Here is a 15051-nt window from a genome sequence, read left to right on the forward strand (position 1 = left end):
TGGGGTGGGCACAGCAGCAGGGCTGGGAACCAAACATGATGGGGCCCTCTTGCTCATCCCCTGTGGAGTTCACTGGCCTACAAACACCTTTTCCTGGGGAAATGGGGCACCCAGGAATGGGCAGTCCCTGCTAGCTAGGGGGACTCTGCCATGCTCTGCAGGCGTGGGTGTATTGGGAGGGGTGAGGCAGGGGCTTCATCAGTGAGGAAAGGGCACATCCAGGTGTCTTGCCTTGATAATTTCAGTCACTTGAGCACCAACTAGGGTTTGGATAAAAGCTTGGATTGCAACCAAACCAACCTCTCAAGGGCTGGGAACTCCCCACAGAAGATGCAGCTGCTGGGGATGGAGCAGCAAGCATCGATCATCTCCAGACTGGAAGATGGCTCAGAACTGTGGCTTCTCCTTTCCAAACCACCATGAAGGAGATGCTGATATGTCTGAGCCTCACACAGGCTCCCTGCAAGCTGCTCCTGCATCTTGTCGGTGTATCCATGTCCCAGGTACTCCTGGGAGCCACTGGGGATGCAGCAGTGGGCTTGTGCCCCGCGGGCTGACCGTGCCTTCCCGCCCCTTCCTGCACTTTACCCTCCCTGCAGGAGCGGGTGTTTCATCCCCTGGAAAACTGCACAGCTCCATGGCTGGGGGTGAAAGGAGTGTGGTGGAGCCCAACAAAGAGCAGAGGGGCAGTGCCCCAACCGTGCCAGGCATCAGCCCCCTCAGAGCACTGTCCACACAGCCTCTATTTTTGGCAGTGTCCGGCCGGGAGCCCAGGACACTCCGTCTCTCCTGTTAAACCCCTGTGTGTTGCTGGAGAGGCACTTGCTTGATGCCCAAAGACACTCAAGTGCTTAATTATGACCTATAGCTCTGATGGATTGTATCACCACTATTTTTAGCGCTCTCACTTCTGGTATGAGCCCTGTATCTCTCTCTTTTCAGCCTTTTATTTTCAGTTTCTTGTTGCTGTTTCCTAAGCTCGTCTCCAGCACCAGGTGGGCAGCAGCTGGGGAAGTATTTTTGTCTGCAGGCAGCACAGGGGACAGGACCTGCCGGTGTGGGGGGACAGGCACAGTTTTGCTTGTCCAGCAGCTGACACCCGGCCAGGGTTGCAGCCAGCATGTGGCAGCTGAGCCCCAAATCAGAGCCCCATCCCAGGGCAGCACCTGCACTCTAGGCATGGCTACTCCTGCTGGAAACCCAGCCCACGGTGGGTCTGGCTCAGCTGTTTCCAAAGACGGCTGAGGATACAGAAATGGGGTGTTGTGCTGCTTTGGGGGCCTTGTTTTGTGGTGTGCAGCACTGAGGTGTGAGCTGGTGAGGTCTCAGCGAGGGAAGACACATCCCTGCTGCACATCCTACACCAACGTGGTCCTCCCAGCATGGTGGGATCATCCAGAGGGGGGGGAGCAGCAGGGTGACAAGGGCACAAGTCAGATAACTCTGAGTCCATCCCCTGTCCCTCTCAGCTCCAATTAGGGAGACGGGAGTTGTGTCACCCCTCCCTTGGCACCAGGGCCTCTGGCAGGGACCCAGTGAGCTGGATGGGACAGAGGGAGGAAACCTGGCCCCGGGGGCAACAGCAGGGCTGGGAGAGGAACATCCCGGGGCTCCTGGCTGCTGACAGGGGGACAGAAATAGCCCTGCCCAGTTCCCTGGAGGGCGGGCACACAGCATGGGCATCCATAGGGAAATCCTCCCCTGGGGCAACGACCCAGACAGTGTCTGGCTTCCTCCCATCAGTGCTGCTTCTCCCAGCTGCTTCCCGCTGGTTTACCAGCATCACTCCATCCCCTCTGTGCAATCCCTTCCCTCTCTGCAGGCCAGGAGTTCACCTGAAGGCCATCAGAGGGATTTAAGCTTTTAGCAGAGGAGCAAAGGGGTTTTGAAGAGAACTAAACCAGCCCTGCTCCTCTGTGTGAACTGCTGGGCTGTGAGTCTGGTCCCTGACTGACAGGCTGGGGTGTTCTGTCCTGTTATTTTATGGAATAGCAAGGCATTTCCTGTAAAGCAGCAATCTGGAAATGCCATTGTCATGGGGTCTTGGTGGATGTCTGTGTTGTAGGCACTCAGCTAATCCTGACTTAGTGTGTGCAGCTCCTGTGCCTGCATTGCCCCAGTACAGGTGTCACTGCCACCACCACATCTCCCAGCCAGCATCCAGAAGTGACAGCACTGGCTCACAACCTGGATTTGGTGTAGGAACATGTAAACACACTCATCTGACCATAATAAACCAAGCCTGCAGCCCTGAAGCATAACAAAGGGAAGTCACATCTTAGTCCTGTGTACAGGCAATCAGGATGTGAGCAGGTGAAGAGCACCAGGAACTGAGTCCTCTCCAAATCCATTGCAGTTCTCCAAGAGCCTTTGCAGGATGTGCTCCTGGAGAGGATGCTTTCCTATGTCAGCCCGAGTCCTGTCTAGTCTGCAGTCAAGCAGGGGCTTCCAGACCTCTGCCATCAGTGCTGCCACTTTCCCTCTGCTAATTGAGGTGTGGGAAACACATCCAAGGTGGTGCAAGACAGCTGGTTACCTCAAAGTGAATCTTCTGAACTTAATTATATTTCTCCTCCAGCAACATATGCTGAGGTGGAGCTGGGGATGGGGTGATGATGGATGGAACAGGCAGATGCAACAACAACAGGGGTGGGCAGGGGGAAGCAGCATCTCGGATCTTGCTGGCATTTGTGGAGTGTACAACTGACAGGAACATTTTAGGGCTATGAATACAAGCTGACGTGTGCTGGTGTGTGCAAGCCATAATCCTGCTAGGACAGGACATGTGACAGCCTTCAGGAAAGGGAATTTTAGGCAGTCTCTTCCAGACCAATTCCCTTCATGTCAGCGTCTGGAATTTGGTTTTTCCATCCATTTTTTCTTTTTTATTGTCGCAGGTTTTTATGGCTTCTTGTATCAACCTTGGTGCTAAGACTGGGTTTATTTAGTGCTGTTTTTCTGCTGTAGCTCCCCTGCTGCTGGTTCCTGCTGCAGCCAGGGCTGAGCCCAAGCCCAGGGCTTTGGTGTGAGGTGTTACCAACTGGATGCTTCCACGGGCATTTATGGACTCAGATTTTAGTAGCAGTCAGCGGGTGGCTGCAGTCCTGGGATGAATATCAGGCAGGACCATGGAATTCTCCCTGACTGACAGGCTGATCAAATGTAATAGCAGGGTATTTCTGCTAATTAGCTGGAACTCGTGGGCTGGTGGTGTGTAGCACACACGCACGTATCTGCCTGTGGATAGTGGGGGCTCTGAGCACACAGGGTGCCCGTGTGAGAGATTCACTTCACACCAGACAGTGTGGGAGGCCCAGCTGCTCAGCAAAGTGATAGGCCCCAAATTTAAGCTTTTAGAAAGCTCCTTCTTCTCCACCTTTCCTTTTTTCTTTCCCTTACATGAACAGAACAATTAATTAATGGGGCAATCAATCCTTTGGACTGCTAAGTATTCTTTAATACACACACTGCCTTCCCCCCTCACTAATTTGGGTGGCAGGAGCAAGGTCTTCCTGTGTGTATTCAGCCAGTATGAGGAGGTTCACCAGGCCCTCTGGGCAGGGTGCTTTGAGGAGTGCCAGTAACAATGTCCCTGTGCTTCTGAATGTGCAACCTCTGTAAGAAAACCTGGCTCAAACGGGTGGGTGAGATGATCTGGAGCTCTGCTGCAGAGAGCACTGTCTCCACGTTGCTCCTCTAGGCTGGAAACACAGCTTCAACTTGGGCTCATGGGCTGGAAAAAAAATTAGGAGGAAAGGGTTATGTTCATGATGGGCCTTGCCTGAGCTGTGGCTGGAAGCAGCAGCATCTCCTGGATTATTCCCTCCATAACACTTTTTTCCCTAAAACCTTTCAGACTTGGGCTGGTCTCCAGCCCTTTGAGACAGAACCAAAGCCCCCCTGACCCCGCGCTGATGAAGCGGATGTGAAAATAAAGCAGGTTGGCTATTTTTGAGCCATGAGTAAGATCAAGATGCTCATGTCCTGACAGACAGCAGGCACTGCTGCACAAGCCTGTCACCCGGGATGGGGTGAGTGACTGAGGGCACCCACTGCATGCCCCAACTCCAGAAAAACGGCAGCCAAACCCCAAACAGCCAGCAGAGCACACGGCATGCCTGGTGCCTCACTAGGCACAGGGTATTTGGATAAGGATATTGCTTTTACCCCCTTTTTCATGAGCCACCTCTTTTTTTTTAATGTGTGGCTAAAACAGACCATGGAGTAAAATTCCTAAATACTGAGGAAGAGGGATAAGAGCCTGGACTTCCTGGTTCTCCAGCCCAATAAGCCTAGTGATCATTCTGGTCCTAAGAAAAAGGGCAGAAAATTCGGAAACTGAGGGTGATGTTTTGGCAAGGGCAGGTAAAACCAACACCAGCAGGAACTGGCTTGCTTATATTTTTATTTTCAAAGGTGTTATGAAGGATCTGTTCCATAAGGATCCCCAGTGCTGTCAGCTCCAGTAGCTGCCAGGTATTTAGCTGAGGGGTACTTAGGGAGGCAGAGGTTCAGAAGAGCATTCATGCATGTGACCACTGGAATGGCATCCAAAACCATGGTTCTGAAACTTGCTTTCATTTGGGAAACACCCCAGCTCAGGAGGTACATTTTACTGGAGAAGAGACTTTCAGAGCTGAAGAGTAGGATGGAGTTTTCTGCTCTGTAATTTTATCTGTGCGAGGGCTTGCAGTCACTTTTCTATATCTGCCTCCTTCCATTTGTGAGTAAAAATCTGGGGGTTGGCTTTTATTTTTTCTTTCATAGTTTCTTACCATTGCTGCAATGAAAACAGTCCTCAACCATTGCCATTAAAAGGTAAAGGCAGGGAAGCACTTGTACTTCAGCAGCCTTCAGGCTTCAAAAATACCGGGGATCTTGAACTCCCAGCGCTGGAACGGTCAGGATGAGGTCGACAGAGACAAGAAATCTGGTTGCCCTTTTCCTTCAGCTGCAAAGGGCAGTTTGTGTTTGTGTTGAGCCGCGAGATGAGGGATCAGGGAGAGGATTCGGTTTGGGAGGGGGATCAGCTGTGCTGTCACTGCGGGAGCATCCCGCCGAGGCGCCGGGTCACCTCCTGCATCCGAGCGCCTTTCCCTGCCCTTTACAGCCCTCAGAGCGCTCCTGCCGGGGCTTGCCGGTGCCTCGGCTGGGATTCCTGGGATCAAATGGCACGAACGAGCCGCCCGCATCCCTCCCGCCTCTCTCGGCGCCCCGGGCAGCTGCGCTGTTTGTCACCTAGAGCAGGGGCCGGAGCCCTCCGGGCCGTGTCACAGCCCGGGAAACGCCCGCAGCTTTCCAAGGAGCCAGGAATGGTGCTGGCTGCCTCCCCGTGGGAACAGCCCCTCGGCAAGCCCAGGGCGCAAATCCCGAGGGTGCAGCTCAGCAATTCAAATGTCACCACTCAGGTGCAGCTTTCTTCACCACAGCAGGTCTTACTTCATGTATTTATTTAGTGTGAGTAACAGCAATGTATTTTTACTCAAGCCCTTCTGGTGCTCCAGAATTGATTTTGCAGCTCAGGCCATGGGCTTCGGTGAAGATAAGCTGGAAGCAGCCCAGTTCCTGGCCACGGACACTGCGAGTGGTTCAGATCTGGGTTTACTCAGCTTTGCTTGGTTTTCTTTATCATCAGCCAAACCAAAACCTTGGATCCAGCTCCCCATGAATGGTGGTAAACTTTGGATCTGAGCTCCTGTAATAAGCAGTTGTTTGCCCTGGCTGGAGGCTTATGACTCTGCAGGAAAAGATATTTCTAGGTATTATTCCTAAACAGAGAACGACAGTCGAAAGAAGAACCTTGTCCAGCCATCTCATGTGTCCAACTCTTTGGGTTTCTAGGAGAAATGAGTACCTAGAATGAGATGATGAATGAGATAAATAACATTTAACTGGTGCTATAATGAACCTCAGCAACCTGCAAATTCATCTCCATTGCTGTTCTGTGAGAGAGCCTTAAAAAAGGCTGCGAGTTACTTGCCAAATCCCCTGAAACACAATTGGAATTGAGCAACCAATTCCCAGTGGTGTCACTTGAAAAATCCCAGCCCTATCCCTACAGGGAGACAGAGCTGCAGGTTAAAGACGTCCTGAAAAGGCCTGGGTTCCTCTGTGTGGGATGGCAGTGGGGAGAGGGAGGATGGTTGTGTCGTGTGTCATTGAGCCCCTGGAGACACCAGATTTGGTTACCAGTTCCTGGATAGCTGGAAGGTTAATTCAGCCATGGGGGCAGAGGGGGATTTTGAAATGAGCTCTGTGTTCTCTGGCTGCTGCTACAAGTATTGACAACAGGCCAGAATGGGTGGAAAAAAAAGGTAGAGTAAGACCTGGCAAAGGATTCTAGTGGTCCTTGGGAGGAAAACTAGGGATATGCACACCACAAGGCCCCAAGTTTGTGCCCAAACCCCCAAATAGCTTCAAACCAGTGGATTCAGGCTTTTGCCCTGGTGTGGCCAACCCCAGCACATGGACAGGGTCTGTGGCCAGGTCTGAGCTTGGCCTCCTTGTTGGAGCCCTCTTGGCAAGAGGGAGCTGCCTGCCTTGCAAAAGGCTCAGCCCTGTTCCTGGGGTTGAAACAGAAACCACAGCAAAGAGCCAAGAGCTTTTCCAAAATGACTTTTGGGTTCAGTGTTGGGGAATTTGGCTTAGGTAAAGCTTATGAAGAAATTCCCTTCGTCTTGGTCTCTGGTGAACTTTCTGATTGCTCAAAACTTTAGAAGAAGAAATGGGGGAGGCATCTGGAGCCACCTACCTTAATTTGGGTATAAAATACCAGGGAGGTCAATCTTCTGGCTGTACATGTTCTAAGAGTGTAGCCAAGAGTGCAGCAAAGGAGTGAAAGTGGGGATCACCCTTCTCTGGGCAGCAGCACCTCTTCACACACTCGCTCTTGAGTCTGTTCAGCTTCCAGCCAGTAAAAAAGCAGAAGAAGCTCCATCTCTTCTCCAGATGTGCATGCCCAGATGTGCACAGGCAACTGAAACAGAAACTAGGCCACGGCAAAGGATGAACAGAAGGCACATGACACCGAGTCTGTGTTTGTTTTTAAGATCATCTCTTTATCCTTTTTTCATTAAAAACCAAATGGCATTTTACATCTCATAAGCTCTCCCTTTGCAGTTCTCTAGCAACCCTCTGTGTGTTAATTGGATCATCCTCACGGTGTCTTTATGGAGAGGGGAAGCTCTACAATCCCAATTTTTAGGCAGATCAACTCTATCAAAGAAAATCACCCCCCACACACACGTCCCACCTGCCAGGAGCACACGAGGGTGAGCCCCATCATCCCACAGGAACAGGGCTCCAGAGGGATGGCTCACCTGGAAAGGCAGCACACACCCAGCCCCCACATCTGTGCTGATAATTTACACCTCAGTGGATGAGCCCGGGTGGGATCAGCTGAGGGGCAAATCAGACGATTTCCTTACAGGTGAGGTTTCTCCTTTTTCAGAGGGAAGTGGGAAGGGAGGGGCAGATTGACAGCATCCCTCTACTGACATCCTAATCCCATCCCAGCCCAGATTCCTTCATCTGTCTTGAGGTGGGCTGGAAGGAGGAGGGAGAAGATGGTGAAAGCATCAATGCAGAGCGGAGGGAACATTTCCATGACTTGTAAATCTACCTTCAAGCTTGGAAAGGACAGACTGAAACATGTTTGCAAATATTTGGCATTTGTCAGCAAACTGTGATTGCTTACTCATTCAGAAGGGGCGAAAAAAGAGCCATGAAAGTAGTAGACACAGCCAAAACCTGAGTAGGTCTACAAAGAGGATTCCCTAGATTTAAGCTCTGTCAGTGGGGCCACTTTCCCTGTATGAAGAATAACAAAATTTCCCCCTGCTATGTCACATTCAGATGTTGCATGCCCAGGGTTTTGTGAAGATTAATTATGTTTATGCTATACAGTAGAGTTTAACAGTTATCTGTGAATTTCCAGGAAGAGAGGTTATTTGCTAAGGCATCGTGTAGGGCTCAGCTCAGTCCAGTAAATAAGCTGATGACTCCCTTGGCTCTGCTCCTTGGGCATTTCTTTAAGTGCAGCCTTGGAGCACACTGTTCTTAAATCAAAGCATAAAAATAACCAAACCAGTATCAAGAATTGTAGCAGCTGGAGGAATGGAGGTAATAAACAAAGATAAAACAGCCTGATAACAATATCCTCTTACCGAAGGAGAATAAGCACTACTCTGTAATGGTGAAATACAAAACCTTTCTTGTGAAAAGGCATTGATGTTCCCAAAAAGGAAGGGGAGAACAACCCAGAGCCTTAATACAGCATGTGTGGGAACTGAGAGCGTTTAACGATGACAACACTGAGCAAGTATCTCATCTCCAAAAGTTTGGGCTGCCTGACCTTTAGCAGTGCTCAGGATTGTGTGTCTGTTTAGGATGTCATTAAACAAGGCAGGCTTCCTCCAGCAGAGCAGTGTGTGGAAGTCACTGGAGCGGGTTTGGAGAGCGAGATTCCAGAGCAGCTACTCAACGGACTCGGAAAAGCCACACACCAGAAATAAACCCAACACAAGGAACTAGTTTTGGATAATAGCTCTTTACCTCTTGGTAAAGTTGGTAACCTGGTTTCCATGGCATGCCCAGTGCAAATCCCAGGGCTTGGTGTGCTGGAGAACTGAGGGTGGGATTGGAACATCTTAAAGGCAAATTTAGATTGACTGGAATAGTCCTTGGGATCACGGTAGTCGGGAGAGTGGATTCTGTGTGATCACTGACAGCTTTGTGTGAGAGGGAGGGCAGGATGGGAGGGAACTGCTGGTGCTCAGCCTGGAGTTTAGTGCTCTAAAGCCAGGGGTGGTGCTAGGAGCACATCTCTCACAGCTGGGTAAGCTCTGGGTGGCATTTGAAAGCCATTCTATAGAGTAGAATAATGAGTGTGAAGAATTGTAAGGTAGCTTCAAGACTGACGTTAATTACCCACTAATTTTCTAGCTGTGATCCATGAAACACTTGTTGCTGATCCCCAGACAGATGGCTAGTCACATAGGACGGGCTTCTCCTCTTTATTTCCATCTGCTATATTTCATTAAGACAGCTAAAAATAAAAATATCCCTAATTGTTATTTTTCCATGCAAGTTACTGCTACAGTGATTTGATGCAACTGTGAATAGAAGAGTTTCCAAGAGACAAGATTTTCTTAATTAATTTGTGATCTGTGTTGTGAAAAGTGACTGCAAATCCCTACATGAGATTCATCATGAGCACTACACTTACTTCTAAGTGCTATTTATCTAGAAGAGTCAGTTCAAAACATTTTTTTTTTCTGATATAAGAAGAGAAAAGAAGCTGCTGTCTCTTCTGAGCAGAAGAAATTGCCATTTTTAGGTTCTAACCAGCTGTAGATGGTGCCTACGAAATGGAGATGTAATCAAGGAGATCCTTCAGGCGTGAAATCTTCTTTCCCTTGGTGTAGTAGGAATATCTCCAGAAACAGCTTTTCTGCACAGCTCCGAGCCTCTTGTCAGCCAGCACGGTGCCCAAAACCCCCCTGAGGGGGGAATGCATTTTTGGGAGGTTGGTTGGTTCTGTCTTTCACAGATTTTTTGGCCTTAGTTGAAGTGTCTTTGTGAGTGGGGAAGATAGGTTCTTGCACTAGCAGTTTCAGAGTGTAGTTCCTGATGTATTGAAGTGTTTTCCTCGGAAGTTGTGGTCCCCTCTACTCAGATTGCAATTTACTTCTTTTCCAAAAGAGACAAAAGCTGGTATAATTTCTTTCTAGTCCTTCCATGCCTTTTCCACAAATTCTTTCAGGAGGACAGAAGCTCTCCCCTATTTCATGATGAAGAAGTTTCAGTACTTTTTTAGAACAAGGAACTGTGAGGTGACCCAAAAGCCCCAAAGGAAGCACAAACAGAGAGAACAGGCAGTCCAGCAGCTGCAGCTTGGTGTGATGAGGAGCTCCAGGGACTCAGCTAACACTTGGTCTCCAGAACTTTGGATGAAATCTGGGGCTGGTATCTTAGACCTGGGTTATTTTTATCCTCGACTACACAAGCCATTGCTCTAGACCTCCTGAATGGTTACCACAGATATTTATGGGAGAAGAGGTCTATAACTTTACTCTTTCAGAGTTTTCAAGGTCTGAAGCCAGTGTGCTATTTTGGAGCCCACAACCCAAATCACCACTCCTGCTGTGTCTCAGTAACACCACCCACAGCACAGAACCTTTGTTCTCACCCCTCCTTCATTAGTTGCCTCAGCTCAGAAAAGCAAGCGATTTCCTCACCCTCCTGGCAACATTCCCACAAGGAAATTCCTCCTCCCAAGCCATAGCCACACAGCCAGTCACACAGTCCTTCCTCCTCTTGCATCAGGCCATTTCCCCATTTGCTCAGGCTCTTGCTGCTCACCCCAGCCCATCACCCCAGGAGAACCTTTGGCTCCGTTCATGTGCCTGTTCTTCCTCCTCCAAGAGCAGCTATTTGAGTTCCACCCTAAGAGCACACTGACTTAGGCCCCAGTTTAGCAAAGAATTTTATCACATGCTCAAGTGTAGTCGACTTAGACCTTCAATCTGTTTTTAGCTTATCAGAGCAGGGGTGGGTAGAGCCCTTGTCCTCTTATGCACGCCCGGGTCCCGGGGAGCTCAGCCGTGGATGAGCAAAGAGCAACATGCCTGAAACTGAGCAGGAGCTCAGATAAGCAGGACTGCTGAGCTGGCCTCCATCCAGCCATGGTGCCATGTCTTTTAGGGCCTAATTATCTCCACACCACACTGCCGAGGTGTCGGCCCCATGGCAGTGACACACCGCGGGTTATTGGGTGCTTCCACCCCAACTCACCACCTCTGCGTGGTAATTAAACTCTGGGTAAATTACATTTGAGCCTGTGCCTGGCTCAAACATTGCCTTGGATATTGGGAATCCTGAATAAGGACTTCAGGGTTAATACTTAGTAACTTCAGAGCAGAGAATGTGGCTAAAGTAGGGGAAACCCAGTGATTGCCTCAGTCTGTATTTTATTCTGCTTAAACCACAGTGTAGCTGTACACAGCAGCACCTCATTTTCCTGTAGGGCCTCATCAGAACAGAATGAGGCTTAATGACAATAGCTAAAGAAACAGACACCATGGATATCACTGAGCCACTTAGGACATTTACCTTCAAAGTCTGGCATATTTAATTCAGCTCATATAAAAATTCCAGTGGTGAAGGGTGGAGAAAATTGAATGCTGAATGAAGACTTTTGTTTTCCTGAACAGAGCTGAAATGAAGAAGCTGGGTGGTGACGATCAAATTTCTCCTATAGGTCAGAAGTTCAATGTATCATCAGATTTCATGTCATGGGGCTGCTCTGTTCCTAATTGCATCCAGCCAGGACTCTGCACATCACTGAGCTTTTACTCTGGGCCCCCTCCATAAGATATATACTATAGTCAGAGTAGTAACTACATCATTTAAAATGTATTTTTAAGGGTGAATCATTACATTTCAATCCTACAACACAGCAGAAAATGAAATTAGTTGCTGGCTTGCATTCATATAAAATCTAAAAACCAGTACTTAACTGGATTGTCACTACAGCAAGTTTATTTTGTACAGATTTAATACAAATGTTAAGCTACAAGCCTCTGGCAGCTGTGATCATGGATTCAAAGGTATCTGGGACCTTGCAGTGATAGAGGAACCGAAACCCTGTGAAATGTGGCCTGAGGGCTCAAGGCCTGACCTGGGTGGAGGGTAGATGAAGGACAGGAGCTGAGCTAGGTTTGTTCAGTAGGTGAGAGGGGGATCTGAGCCAGCAGCACTCTTTACACAGGTCCTGAGTGATCCCACTTCATAGCTGCATTAATTATTTATGCATCTTGGGGAGAGAAGCTATAGCCACATCTCAAGCTGAAATAAAAATAATAAAAAAAAAGAACACAAAAAAGCCCCAACAGCTTAGCACTTAGCTGATGACTGACTTTTTGAATAATTTAAGTTCAACAGGGACATCCATGGTGGACTAGCATGACCTCCTATGGACATCTGTTCATCTGCTGAATTAAATGAGACCAAGGGAGCATGTGAGCTTTCTGGCTGGCCAAATCACAATATTAAATTATGGCAGAGGAACAAAAGCTCTTATGTTGTGGGGCAGTGGCTGAGAATCAGGTTGGGGATCTCACCTTCATCCAGCAGCTAATGAAGGTTAAACCACCAGACCTAACCCAACTTTACATGGTGCATGTCTCCAGCAGAGCACCTTCCAGCACACCTCTGCTTTGAGAAACCTCTGTCTCATGTGGTCATTAACTCTCAAGAAGGTTTACCCTTCCTACACCCAGGGCAGACCATTTGTGACCTGCAGTGCATTCTCTCCTTACTAATTCGTCTCCCAAACGTTTTCATACTGAAAATAAGGCTTTCACAGGTTTCAGCACATTCTGGTTTCCCATGTGAGGAAGAAGGAGGCTTTTGCTGGTGCTGCACAACAGCTTTGAGATGCAGTTTGGGAGGGCAGTGCCAGCCAGGAGGAGCAGGGCTGCACAGAAGACACGTCTGTGTTCCTCAGATGCTACGAACTTCTCTGAAAGCCAAGAAACCTGAAACTGCAGTGGCAACTCAGACTTCCTCCCGCGATGGAGTCGAGGCAGGCTAATTTTAGTCACCATGCACTATGCAAATGATCGTTCTGGAGCTGAGTTTATTTTTTAAAGTGCTGACTGCCAAACTTGCTGCAGGGCATACACTCTTCATACGGGTCTTAGAGAGGTTTGAAACCAGCTCTTCAGTCGGTGGTGCTGCATTTCAGATGGGGTGGCTCAAAGGGGCCCTGTGAGAGAGCAAACTTCCAGTAGGAAAGGTCTAGGTGACTAGTTTAGATGATATACTGAATTTTAGCTCACCAGAATTAGCTGTTGGTTGGGTTTTCTGAATATATTTTTGATTCTATGTATAGTTTTTCTTAATTGCCCTCATGAGCTCACACCGTGGGCCTGCAGGAGATGCTGGGAGTGCTGGTATCTGGATCATGCCCAGGATCTGCAGATAAAGGAAGCAGCCCACTCCTGGGTTTGAGATTTATTCTCTAAATATTTGGCACATTCACAGAGTTCACTTTTAAGTGGGATTGATCTGACTTCCTAGGAAAGAAGTAGTTCTTTGTAACATTGCTATTAGACTGTGATTCACGGCACTCATTTGAAAGGCAGAGGCAGACATGGGGAACACGGAGCAGCAGCAAGGCAGGGTACCCTTCCAGGAAGCCCAGGCTTCATCATGGACAGTATATTGTTACATTTCTCTTCAATAACTAAAAAGATTTAGCATGCAGACATTCATCTGATAACTTTCACAATGTCTCAATCACGAGTCATGCTATGGCTGAATTGTTCTTTGTGTTTAAATGAAACAATTCTCCATTATTTCTTATCAACTTATCATGGAGACCTTCAGGAATTTTCCTTTCTCAGCTTTGAGAATAACCACTTCCAGGTTTGAGGTCTTACCCATAACCTTCAAGGCATTCATCCATCCACATGGGTTTGCATGGACCTGGGTGCAGAAAGGGGCTTTGAATCCTGAACTCAAAATTACGTGGGAGACTAAAAGCAGGAGCTTGTTTTCAACTGTGAAACTATTTTAAAAGGAGCTTCTGTTTTCTGCAGCTGATCTTGGATCTTCAGCCTAAGTGCTCTGGATGTGGGGCTCAAGCCCTAGTGAGTGGTCAGAATTTCTCCTTGGAATTTGCTCTGGGTTTTAGGCAGGACTCAGAGAAAAAAAATGTGCATGGAAAAACCTAATTTAGACACAGAGGTTGTGAAACACCCAGTTGCACTCAGGGCATGGGAAGGGACTACACTGAATTCCTCTGAATGCAGGGAGCTGCAGCCTTGTGCATTTATTTCCATTTAGGTGCTGATTTTGTAGGAGTCCAGCAATGCTCAAAGACACTGCCAAGATTAAAATAAGTAACTACAGGACTGTGTATACAACACGTGGCAGCTCCCCAGCCATTGGAAGGGTAGGACTGAGGAAAAATATATTTTCCATCATAAAAGCCTGGAACAATCCAATTCCTTTTGGAATTTGGGGGGACCCAGGGAGCTGGTGGGTGCTGGATGTCAGTGGCTCTGTGCAGAGCCTGGGCAGCCACCACAGGGGGCTGAAGGCCATGCAGATGGAAATGATTCACCTGCCTAACTCACATATTCCCCAAAATGTATCTTCCATGATAGTGGAGCCAAGTCCCAAACCAGGGAGCAACGAAGAGCCTGTGTGGGGATGAATGGTGTGTCTGTGGTGTTGGGTGTCCCACGGGGACCAGCAGGCCCCACGCTTCCCTCCCAGCGTGGCTACGCTCTATTTTTGTACATTTTCTGTGTCATTTCATTGCCCCTCAGCTTCATATTAAATCTGACCTTTCCACTGCACTTGACTGGGGAAAGGTAATCACCTGCTTCGCTTTCTTCAGGGTTATACATCATTGTGTGTGACAGGTAGATAAGTGCACCTGGAAAATATGGTTGCATGTGAGACTAGGCAGGAAAAAATATCTACGAGTAGGTCAGGATCCACGTGAAGACCTGCCAGACCTGCCTGAGTGCAAATACATTTTTCAAGCCAGATGTTTAACTCCCACTGGCTCCGTGAAAACTCAACAATTGCAGAAAATCTTCTTTTGCTTTGAACAGTGGTGAGAGACTCCAGTCCCCACTTGCATGGCCCTGAGCAAGCACAGGGAGGGAGGCTTCTGTGACTGATGATATTGCAAAGAGTTGGGAAGCTAGGAAGGAAGAAAAGGAATGTTTTAGGTTTCATGCAGTGGCTAGAGATGGATCTAAATACTGCATTGTGCAGGTCATGGTCTGGAACTGAGGCTGGGACTTGCACAAAATAAACATCACCCCAAAGCAGATTAATACCTAAGTGCATCCTCAAGCATCAGGGGAATTTTCCCTGGGAATAACAATGACGTCACACAAACAGCTCTGTTAGAGCATTCTCACAGAAATTCAGAGACCTCTTCTAATTAATGCAACTATAAAATACATTCATCTAGTGTGGATTTGATTTGTTGTACACTGTGGATGTTAACTGCTGGAAAATGGTGGC

At 48.3% G+C, this 15051-nt stretch overlaps 1 long non-coding RNA gene across 2 annotated transcripts; it reads right to left on the minus strand.

Moving 5' to 3' along the window:
* Positions 1-3840: 3840 nt before the first annotated feature.
* Positions 3841-7368, minus strand: LOC138120064 (uncharacterized). Of its 2 annotated transcripts, none has more exons than XR_011155722.1 (3): positions 7320-7368; positions 6752-6988; positions 3841-5854 (listed from the first exon to the last, which is right to left on the minus strand). It is a non-coding gene; the product is annotated as an uncharacterized lncRNA (long non-coding RNA). The 2 variants fall into 2 exon arrangements; XR_011155723.1 differs by lacking the exon at positions 7320-7368 and adding an exon at positions 7253-7310.
* Between the last annotated feature and the right edge of the window lie 7683 nt (positions 7369-15051).

Source organism: Aphelocoma coerulescens, chromosome 18 (assembly GCF_041296385.1).
Source record: "Aphelocoma coerulescens isolate FSJ_1873_10779 chromosome 18, UR_Acoe_1.0, whole genome shotgun sequence".
Classification (NCBI taxonomy): Eukaryota; Metazoa; Chordata; class Aves; order Passeriformes; family Corvidae; genus Aphelocoma; species Aphelocoma coerulescens.